Source organism: Oryx dammah, unplaced genomic scaffold (assembly GCF_014754425.2).
Source record: "Oryx dammah isolate SB20612 unplaced genomic scaffold, SCBI_Odam_1.1 HiC_scaffold_17, whole genome shotgun sequence".
NCBI classification, from domain to species: Eukaryota; Metazoa; Chordata; class Mammalia; order Artiodactyla; family Bovidae; genus Oryx; species Oryx dammah.
This window is the reverse complement of record NW_024070201.1, coordinates 70,751,799-70,762,519: the sequence shown is the minus strand read 5'-3', so window position 1 is coordinate 70,762,519 and position 10,721 is coordinate 70,751,799. Positions and strand designations below refer to the sequence as shown.

Genomic DNA, 10,721 nt, shown 5'->3' with positions numbered 1-10,721 from the left:
GTCTAGTGGTTTGTGTAACCTTCATGTAGGGTGAGATTTGTGCCAACTTTTTGTTTGTATGTTTTTCCTCTGGTGGGAAAGGCTGTGAGGGGGTGATCCTGTCTGCTGATGATTGTGTTTGTATTTTCATTTTGTTTGTTGTTTGGATGAGGCATCCTGTACAGGGTGCTACTGGTGGCTGGGTGATGCTGCGACTCTTATTCAGGTGGCTTCATCTGTGTGAGTTCTCATTATTTGATACTCCCTAGGGTTAGTTCTCTGGTAGTCCAGGGTCTGGGAGGCAGTGCTCCCATTCTAAAGGCTTCAGGGCTTGATTTCTGGTCAGAAATAAGATTCCACAAGTGGTTTAAGTGAGGCATTAAGTGAGATTAAAACAAATAGCCAAAAATGAGAAACCAAAGATGAATCCCAGACAAATGACAGTTTTACAAAACCAGGCAAATAATAATTAAATTAATGGAATACACATATATACATAAACACCCATACACAAAATCAAAACAGTCCAACAAAAATAGAGTAACTGTACAGATTGACCTGGCAAACAAAGGGAACAAAAAATTATATCTGCCAGTTAAGAACAAAACTAACTAAAGCAGAAACTGGAAAACAGAACTAACTCATGGTGCCAGGTGGGGAATGAGGCAAGGAAAGCAAAACTAACAGATATGCTGAGAGGAAAGAAAAGAAAGAAAGAATAGATAGGCAAAGTTTAACAGAGGTAGATAAAAAAGAGTTATATACATTATGTAACTGCACTGCAAGGGGAAAAGAACAGTGGGAAAAGCAAACAAAGGAATAAATGTAAAAAAAAATAATAGGCTTAAAAAATTAGAAATTAAAATTTAAAAAAAGAGAAAAGAAGAAAAAAGGATGAAGAAAGAAAAGAAAAAAAAGGAAGGCTCCAAGGGACTACAGAAGCCCAAGGTAGAGGCATAGGTTTATAAAAATAATAAAAAATGTGACTGAGAAGAAAAAAGGTCAAAAGTTTAATTAGATTTCATAGTGCCAATAAAATTGACAACTACGACAGAAGGGGATAAAAAAGGAAAAAAGAAAAAAAAATCCAAAAGAATCTACAGAACAAGTCAAAACATAAGAATAATAAACGTTTTTCTTGAGTCACTGCTGTCAGGATCCTTTCCCTCACTGAGAGTCGTGTTCTATCTCACATCCCTAGGATGCCCTCCAACACTGTGCTGGTCTCTGGACCTGCTGTGCGGGCAGCTCAGATTCTAATCAGGTCCTATTCCTGTGTGTTCTTGCCTCCAGTGTCCACAGCTATCAGAGATTGTGCATTTTCTTTTGTGGGAGCTCTCCAATGTCCTTTTATATTTTCCATAGACACAGAGCTGCCTAGTTGATCGTGTGGATTTAATCTGCAGCTTGTACAGCTGGTGGGAAGGTTTTGGGTCTTCTTCCTTAGCCACACTGCCCCTGGGTTTCGATTGTGGTTTTATTTCCACTCCCCTGACAGAGAAGCCTGGCAGGCCGTAGTCCACAGGGTGGCAAACAGTTGGACACGACTGAAGTGACCCTGCGTGCATAGACACAAGACATTTTTTGCCTGTGGCAGCTCTGCCCCAGTGAGGGTTGAGCATGAAGGTGGCGCAGCTGCTTGGCTTGCGGGGACCCTGGCAGCCCCAAGTGTGCAGGGACATGAACTGCCTCCACCGCAGGAATTATGGCCCTATCAGAGTCTTTTTTCAAGCCTTTGGTAGCTGGAAATCAGAAGGCCGCTTTGGCCAGTCTTTCTCCATAGCTCCGCGCATTCAGGCACATAGAGGGGCGCCCCTGGCTGGGGTCCTACGCTGTAGATCAGTGCGCAGGCATTTAAAGGGGACCCCCCAAGTGGGGTCCTACTCTGTAGTTAGGCACATCAGTCACTTAAAGGAGCACCCTGGGTGGGGTCCTGCTCAGTAGTTCAGTGCATCAGGTGATGATGGGCCAGCCTGTCTATTGTTCGGCTGAGGTGTGTGGGGAGAGAGAGGCTATGGTGATATCTCCACCCACTATGCGTGACTCAGCAGTATTGCCTTGCTTCTGTGGCTGCCCAGCTTTCCTCCACAGGCATTTCCCACTACAATCTCCTGCCTCACAACCCCTCAATCCATCTCCCTGCAGTAAACAGCAGCGATCACCCTGGGATTGCTCCACAATCCCTAAACTTCAGCTCCCAGCTGCTGCGCCTTCCAGGGGGCCTGCATCCCTGTCCGGAGTATGCATGGCTGTGGCAAGGACTGTCTGATTCTCATTCCATTTAGGCTGGCACAGATCAGCTGTTTCACTCGCAGCCTTAAATGTTTCTCCTCTGGCTCAGACAATTGCCCTGATGTGGGGATCGGACCCCTGCTTCAGTTCTCCTACCCCAGAGGGCAGGTCCAGTCTTACTAACGCTCCTGTTTTTCCCCTAGTTCCTCCATCCTACTGAGTTTTACGAGGTTCTATATATTCTTTTCTGCTGGTCAGGCACTCCTCTCTGCTCTCAGCTGGTGTTCTGCATGCACTTCTGTGAGATGTACTCCACATCCACCTACTCCTCTGCCATCTTGTGAAGACTAGTATGTGTAATTCTTAAGGATTGGATGAAAGCAAGGGGGAAGCAAGAGGCAGAATAAGCTATGTAACCCTTTCCCTCCATATCAAATATGAAGAGAAAGTTATCACCAGTCTGGCTGTGGCTCATTGCAATGTAGTCATATTTCAGATGCTTTGGTGCTTTCCTGGAGGGATAGAGACTCTCAGTGATGAGAGGGTGAAGGGAGGGACTTCTAGAGAAATGGATAAAAGATATTGAGAACATGTTTCAAGGGGAACTTTTATAAACCCTCTGTCCTGGGTCCTGTGTATGAAAAAGATTCCTGGTAGAATTGAATAAAGTCACTGACTCAGGCTGGGTTACATGCAAAAGCTGCATGGGGAAATTAGAGGGAAAAAGGCTTCTTCTATCCTCAGAAGTATAGCATGGGTTGGTAATGAAAGGGTTTCAAATGTGTGTGTAGAAAACTCCTATGAGCCGCTGGAGGGCAGGATAAGCTCTTACCTTCTTTATTGTCTTCTTCTTACTGCCAGATGGTAAAGAATCTCCTTGCAATACTGGCTTCAATCCCTGTATCAGAAAGATCCCCTGGGAAGGGAATGGCTACCCACTCCATTATTCTTGCTTGGAGAACTCCATGGACAGAGGAGCCTGCTGGACTACAGTCCATGGGGTCGCTAAGAGTCGAACATGGCTGAGCAAGTAACCCTTTCACTTTTCATTGTTGTCACTCACCAACTGAAAAGCATCTGATAACCCCTCAGATATTAAAAGAGAAAAAATGCACTCTTTCCGTTGACAGGTGCTAGCCATGATGTGTTACCAAGCCATCGTCTGTCTCTTTTAGCTCCTTAAGGGCCAGCTGCAAGGCGCTTCTTCCTGTTTCGGGACAGGCCAAGCTGGTCCTCACTGTGGACCACTGCATAGCTACCTTTCTTCCTGAAACCGCTCCCCTGGGTCATTACATGCTTACCTCTCCCTTGCTTTTAAAGTCACAGTTTAATGTCACCTTCTCAAAGAGGATTTTCTCCATCACTCAATCTGAAGTATATCACCAGCTGCTTCCTGTCATTTCAGCCAAGCAAGCATTTATTACCATTTATCATTACCTGACATTTTTTTTGTTTGTTTTTTACTTCTGTTCTTCTGTTAGAATGTAGACCATGAAAAAAGAAACAAGGGCCCTTTCATATAAAGTCCTGAGTGGTGCTCAGCACAAGGTGGTTACTTAAGAGCGATATGCAGAATGAGTGAACAAGTCTGCTCTGAGATCGTCATATTCTTATTCTGGGAATACTTCCGGGTCCCTTTAGGCTGATAAGATATCATTCTATTTTATTTCCAGTGCAGCCTCTGCTTTTGAGTATAGCATCCAGCTTAGCAGTAAATGATGGCAGGCACAGTATCTCTTTTGTTTTGCATTCTCAGTGCTCTGTTATGTACCAGGAACTGGAAGAATGAATGAATGTGTGAATGAATGAGTGTTGTGCTATAGACATGGTAGATCCTTAGGCATCACCTCTGACATAGAAACTTTCACCTTGGCGGGCAGACATTCGAAGTAATATTCAAATTTTGTTTTTAAGGCTCATCTTAAGTCACACTTATAATACAGAAACAGAAACAAGAAACATTAAAAATGAAATAGATAACTAACCGGGACATATTGTACAGCACGAGGAACTCTGTCAATATTCTGGAATAAACTAAGTGGGGAAAGAATCTGAGAAAGGATAGATACAAGTATAACTGAATCACTGGACATCTGAAAGTAACCCAATGTTATGAATCAATTATACTCCAATACAAAATAAAAACTTTAAAAAGGGATAAAAAAATAAAATGTTTGATGGAAAAAAGAAAATACAAAATCTTATGAAAATATTTGCCATAGCTGTTGAGAAGATATTTTGGGTTGTTTACATAAACTGCAAATAAATTATCTTACCACCTCAAAAAAAAAAAAAGTGAAAGATCTGTGTTAATGTAGTTGAGGTAATTTCTAGGACTAGAAATCTGGAGAGTCAACTTTAGGAGACTCTCAAATTAGGCTTTGCTCAGTCTCTCACTTCTATTAAATATAATGGCCCTTGTTCCTATTCAGCTACCTTGGAGAGCTGATTAAATATCAGATTTTTGACCAAGAGAGAAGGAAAGAATATGGAACCTCAAAAGAGCCTCAAAGAGGATATATTTGGAATAGGAAAAGGAAAAAAAAATTAGAAAATATCCATTTAGTGAAACAGTCCATCTTTTTACCCCAGTGCATTTCTGGAGCTTTAAGATTTAGTGGCTACTGTGGTCACTAATGGCCCAGGAAGTTGGAGGCTCACTTTTCTATGAGAGTAACTTTTGGATTTCACTAGGTAGTTTCCACGGAATGGAATTCCTCTTATTCAGTTTCTATGAAGAGCTAAGGGATTTGGGGGCTTATTAACATGATAGAGAGGTAGATGTCTCCCAGGCTGTGCCCTCTGTCGTTTAACTGGTGTTCTCCAAGATCTAAGACCAGGTGTTTATTAAGATACAGGGTGATGGAGACCACTGCTTAGTAAAGTCTGCTTTGTGGAATAATGGTCCCATGAGATGCTCCATGAACAAAGGATTCTGTAAAATTAGTTTGGGGAATGTCACTCAATCTCAGTGTATTCTTAGAGATTTACTCTTTACATTAGCATGGAAAAACCTCTGAGAATATCTGCAGTAAAGCAAACATAAGATCCTTGAACTCACTTAACTGTGCAGTATATATATGAGTGTGTATGTGTGTGTGTGAGTTTGTATGGGTGTGGGTACTACTAAAACTCTTGGGGAAATATATGGTAGAGGGAAAATTATGGATGTCTGAGTCAGACGTGGGTTCCAATTTAATTTCTGCTACTCACTGCTGTGTGACCTAGAACAACTTACTTAACTTCTGTTTTTTCTTTGTAAATTGGGTATTGTACTTTGCCCAATAAGATTATCATGACTATTATATGAGATAATGCATGTCCCAGTGTCTAACTCAGATCATGGAATTGATAGTACTGGTAACGAAACAGGTAAAAGTGAAAGTGGCTCAGTCATGTCCAACTCTTTGTGACGCCATGTAGAGTACAGTATATGGAATTCTCCAGACCAGGATACTGGAGTGGGTTGCCATGCCCTTCTCCAGGGGATCTTCCCAACCCGGGAATAGAAGCCAGGTCTCCCACATTGCAGGCAGATTCTTTACCAGCTGAGCCACCAGGGAAGACCAGGAATACTGGAGTGGGTAGCCTATCCCTTCCCCAGCGGATCTTCCTGACCCAGGAATTGAACCGGGGTTCGATTCACCTGCATTGCAGGCAGATTCTTTACCAGCTGAGCCACCAGGGAAGCCATATCCTAGTGTCTAAGTCAGATCATGGCACATAAATACTCGATAGTGCTGGTGACCAGACAGGTGAACAGTTGTTTTTAAGAAACCCACCATGGTAGATGTGTGTGGGTTACAGAACTGAATAAGGTAATGTGTCACATCAGAGAGGCCCCCGGTATGTCAGGTGTTTACACATACTCACAGGCCTCTGGGTCAGCCCTGTGCCAGGCACCTGGTGTATAACACTGGACGGGTCAGAGATGCACCTTATCCTCGTGGAGCTTACTGACTTGCTCTGGGTGGCATTTGTGTTCGCAGAGCCTGATTCTTGCTAGAGCTTGCCACTCAACCTCATGCCTAGTTACCTTCATATGCATATTAAGATATTAACTATCTTTCCCCACACATCTTTTCAGGTATAGCCTCCCGAGGGGGGTATTTTGCTGCTGGAATAGCTCTCCAAGTACTCCCTGTAAACTGAATCCATAAAAACTGAGGAAAGTCTCACTGGTGACAGTCAAATGCTTAGGAGCTTGGTGGGGAGAGGAATTGAATGGCATAGAATAGTACTAAGAGAGCATCATATAATCTGTAAAATAGACATTAAACTTTGGTTTCCTCTTCCATCAGGTAAAAAAAGAATCACCCATCCTAAATTTGGGGGAGAATGTTTATTAATATTGTAGTAGCTTTTAAGGGTAACTTATAGGAATATTTAGTTACTGCTAGAAAAATGATTTCAGGATATAAGGATTACAAGGATTATGAAAATAATAGTTAACTGTCCTTCTTTGTACTTTCCCCCTAGGTTTGCATTTATCAGGAGAATAATGACAAATGCTCAAAATCATCAATAAAAATGTTTGAGAAGAACTTTTTCAAATAGGTTAAAAGGTGGAAAAGGATTTTTTAAATTATTTCTTGGGTCCTTGATGTATGTGTTTAAAAAAGCATGATGCTTTATGAGTCATTGGGAGTAGAGACAGCGCTTTCCTAAGCCCCAGGCACTCAGCAGTCAGAAGCATCTACCTGCAGCGCAGTCTTTGAAGGCAAAAAATTTCACTCAGCAGACTTAAGGGGCCTTGAAGGTAAAAGAAAGGAAATGTCAGTTATGTGACTGCTGAGGGACAATTTCCTATCTCACAAAGTGACCTTGAAATGCTGTTCCTAGTGACTGTGAGGGATGTGTGGCTCATTTTGGTTGGAGAACATGTGGGCTTGGAAATGAACTGCCCTCCTGGGTTGAGCCTGCCTCCTAGTATGAGGGTACTAATGCATTTTAATGGTATTGCCCACATTAGGGTTAGTAGATAAAGAAGAACAGCTGTTGCTTAGCTGTTTTCAGTCTTTTTGTCTTGCAAAATTATATATCTTTGAGTCTTGGGGAAAGGCTATAGTTTAAATTAAAAAATGAAGTGGGAGTGAGGTGAGGAATCAGATCATCTGTACTTAAAAGTGGCCATTATGGGGGTGTTGACTTGAGACGGTGCTGAATGCTTTGTATTAATTTTCTAATTTAATCTTTGCGGTACTTCTGTGATGGTTACATGATTATCTCGTTGTTATGGGCCTCCCTGGTGACTCAGACAGTAAAGAATGTGCCTGCAATGCAGGCGACCTGGGTTGGGAAGATAACCTAAAGAAGGGACGGGCAACCCACTTCAGTATTCTTTCCTAGAGAATTCCATGGACAGAGGAGCCTGGCAAGCTGATTTTTAGATTGTCTCCAATTTATTGATATTCAGAGAGGTAAAGTGAAGTGTCCAAAGTCACAAAGCTACTTAGTAATGGAACTGGAGTTTGAATCCAGGTCCATTTGTATTGCCTTGAAACTCCGTTTACCTCTTTATATCTATCAGAGTGCCTATACGGGCTTCCCTGGTGGCTCAGATGGTAAAGAATCTGCCTGCAATGTGGGAAACCTGGGTTCGATCCCTGGGTTGGGAAGACCCCTAGAGGAGGGCGTGGCAACGCACTCCAGCATTCTTGCCTGGAGAATCCCCATGAGAGGGGCCTGGCGGACTGCAGTTCATGGGGTCATCAAAAGTTGGACGCAACTGAGCAACAGCACAGTATCCAGTATTCAGTGCCTCTACGGCAATTACTGTACCCTAGCGGCAGAAATGCTAATGATAGTTACATGCTTTACTGTTACTTCCAAAGCCAGCAACCAACATTGACCAGCTTTTACTGTGTGCCTGAGCTCCACTGGATTATCTCATTTAATCCGCAGAACTAGACTGTGAGGTGTTGCTCTGGTATAGTCTCTTTTTAGAGATGCAAAGACTGGGGTACAGGATGAGTAAGTAATGTAATCAAAGTCATGCATCTAGCACGTGGTAGAGGCAAGCTTTGAGCCCTGGTGATTTACCTCTTGACCCTGCCCTCAGCTATTACATTACCTCCTGGTCAAGAAGTGCCACTGTGCCTATGAAGCCTGTAGACATGCCCTGAAGAGGAGAAACTGGGGGCATGTATTAATTTCCGTAGACTGCCATAGTGAAGCACCACAAACTGGGTGGCTTTAACAAGAGAAATTTATTGTCTTAGTTTTGGAGGCAAAATGTCTGAAATCAAGATGTTGGCAGAGTTGGTTCCTGCTGAGGGCTGTGAGGGAAGGGTCTGTGCCAGACCCCTTTCCTTGGCGTTTAGATGTCTATCTTCATGTTCACATGGTAATCTTTCTATATTTGTCTCTGTCTCCACATGCCTCCTTTTCACTCAGACACCAGTCATATTGGAGTAAGGCTTACCCTAATGACCTCGTTTTTACTTGATTACTACCTCTGCCAAAGCCCAGTGTCCAAATAAATTCACATTCTGAAGAACTGGGGGTTTGGACTCCAGCATATGAATTTGGTGGGGAAACACAATTCAACCCCTAACAGCAGGTCCAGAGTTATAAGAAGGTTTTGAAATTTCTCAAAGTTCAAGTGAATAGATGGCACCCCACTCCAGTACTCTTGCCTGGAAAATCCCATGGACGGAGGAGCCTGGTAGGCTGCAGTCCATGGGGTCATGAAGAGTTGGACATGACTGAACGACTTCCCTTTCACTTTTCACTTCCATGCATTGGAGAAGGAAATGGCAACCCACTCCACTGTTCTTGCCTAGAGAATCCCTGGGACGGGGGAGCCTGATGGGCTGCCGTCTATGGGGTTGCGCAGAGTCGAACACGACTGAAGCGACTCAGCAGCAGAGAGGAGGAAGATGCTAGGAAGCCCTAGTGGTGGGCAGAGAGTGAGCTCAGGGAGGGCAGTCTGTGGGTTTCTGTGTAGGCAAGTGCACCTCTGGCTGGAGTTCATCTCCTGCTCAGAGCTCAAGGGTACGTGACAGAAATAGGTGGTTTTTCCTAATATATATGATGTGTGGGCCGTACCCTGGATGTCTGCCAGAGGGTGGGTGGTAGGCTAAGGTGAGATGCAGTGTGGGAACCCTGTGAGCAAGATCCCAGTGAACGGTGTGGATCTTCTATGAGAAGTCAGTAACAAGCCGGAAAATGCCATGATTGTTGTTTTAGTGGCTAAGTCGTGTCCAGCTCCTTTGCAGTCCCATGGACTATAGCCCACAGGCTCCTCTATCCATGGGATTCCCCAGGCAAGACTGCTGGAGTGAGTTGCCATGCCCTCCTCCAGGGGATCTTCCTGACCCAGTGATCGAATCCACTTCTCTTGCTTTAGCAGGCAGTCTCTTTACCACTCAGCCACCAGGGAAGCCCCCGACATGTCATAATACATAGTTGTAATGATATACATCCTCCATAATTATACTGAGAGGGAAATAAAAATAGGTATGAAAGGGGCCATCAAGAGATGGATTGGGTTTAAAATTACTCCAGAGTAGTCTAATTTTGAATTACTGCAAATATGACTTACATACTCGGTAATTCATCCATCAAAGAGTACTTATATCTTGGGTTCTGTGGTTACACCTGAGAAAATAGGGAGATCAGTGTCCTTGTTTCTGTCTTTAAGGCAAGCATGTGTTAAACCACAGCAACCTCAAAGGAGAAAACTGATTATTGTGAGATTGTAGCGCTCTCCACCCTGTGTGACAATAATCCCATCCTGCTAGGCTCCTCTGTTCATGGGATTTCCCAGGCAAGAATATTGGAGTGGGTAGCCATTCCCTTCTCCGGGGGATCTTCCCGACCTGGGGATCTAACTGGGTCTCCTGCATTGCAGGCAGATTCTTTACTGTCTGTACTACAGGGAAGTCCAAATAAGCTAATGGATAGCAGAAAGGACCTAGGGGTTGTTTGATGGCGTGGAAGGCCCTAAACCGTGATAGTAACAGCTAGGAGAGAACACCAAGAGAAGCTGGGTCATAGAGAGACTGACTGGGGATATTCTGCTGGTGTGAAGGAATCCTTCCCCCCAACACTGGAGGGTGTTAGGCTCTTCATAGAACTCACTAGGGATTAGAACTGGAGATCTATAAACACTCAATGCACACACTTTCTCCTAAGCACGTGGATTCAATCTTCCTAAAGACACGTCTTTAATTCTAGGCTAGAACACTTCTCCATGCTTCTGTATCCTTAGCCACACCCCCTACCACCTCTACCGCTTTATTTTCATTCATATTTAAGTTATTGCCAGCCAGTGGAGCCAAAGAGCCACATACAAATCCTTGAAGGAAAATGACACTTTTCTCCTTTTCAAGCTAGGACAGATAATGAGAAGGAACAAAGGGTCAAGAGGATTTTTGCATGGGGTCATGCAGGTTTTGGTTAACTCTGTATCTGTTTAATACAATGCATATGCTATACCTGAAACATTATGGTCTGTTGTTATTTAATAAACTAACCTATTTTGATCTTTAAAAAACAAACTTCAG

General features: G+C 43.5%; 1 long non-coding RNA gene across 1 annotated transcript; it reads left to right on the top strand.

The window, feature by feature from the left end:
- Positions 1-585: 585 nt before the first annotated feature.
- On the top strand, positions 586-3,181 carry LOC120876897. Its single transcript, XR_005724237.1, has 3 exons — positions 586-749; positions 1,289-1,293; positions 3,171-3,181. It is a non-coding gene; the product is annotated as an uncharacterized LOC120876897 (long non-coding RNA).
- The last annotated feature ends 7,540 nt before the right edge of the window (positions 3,182-10,721 follow it).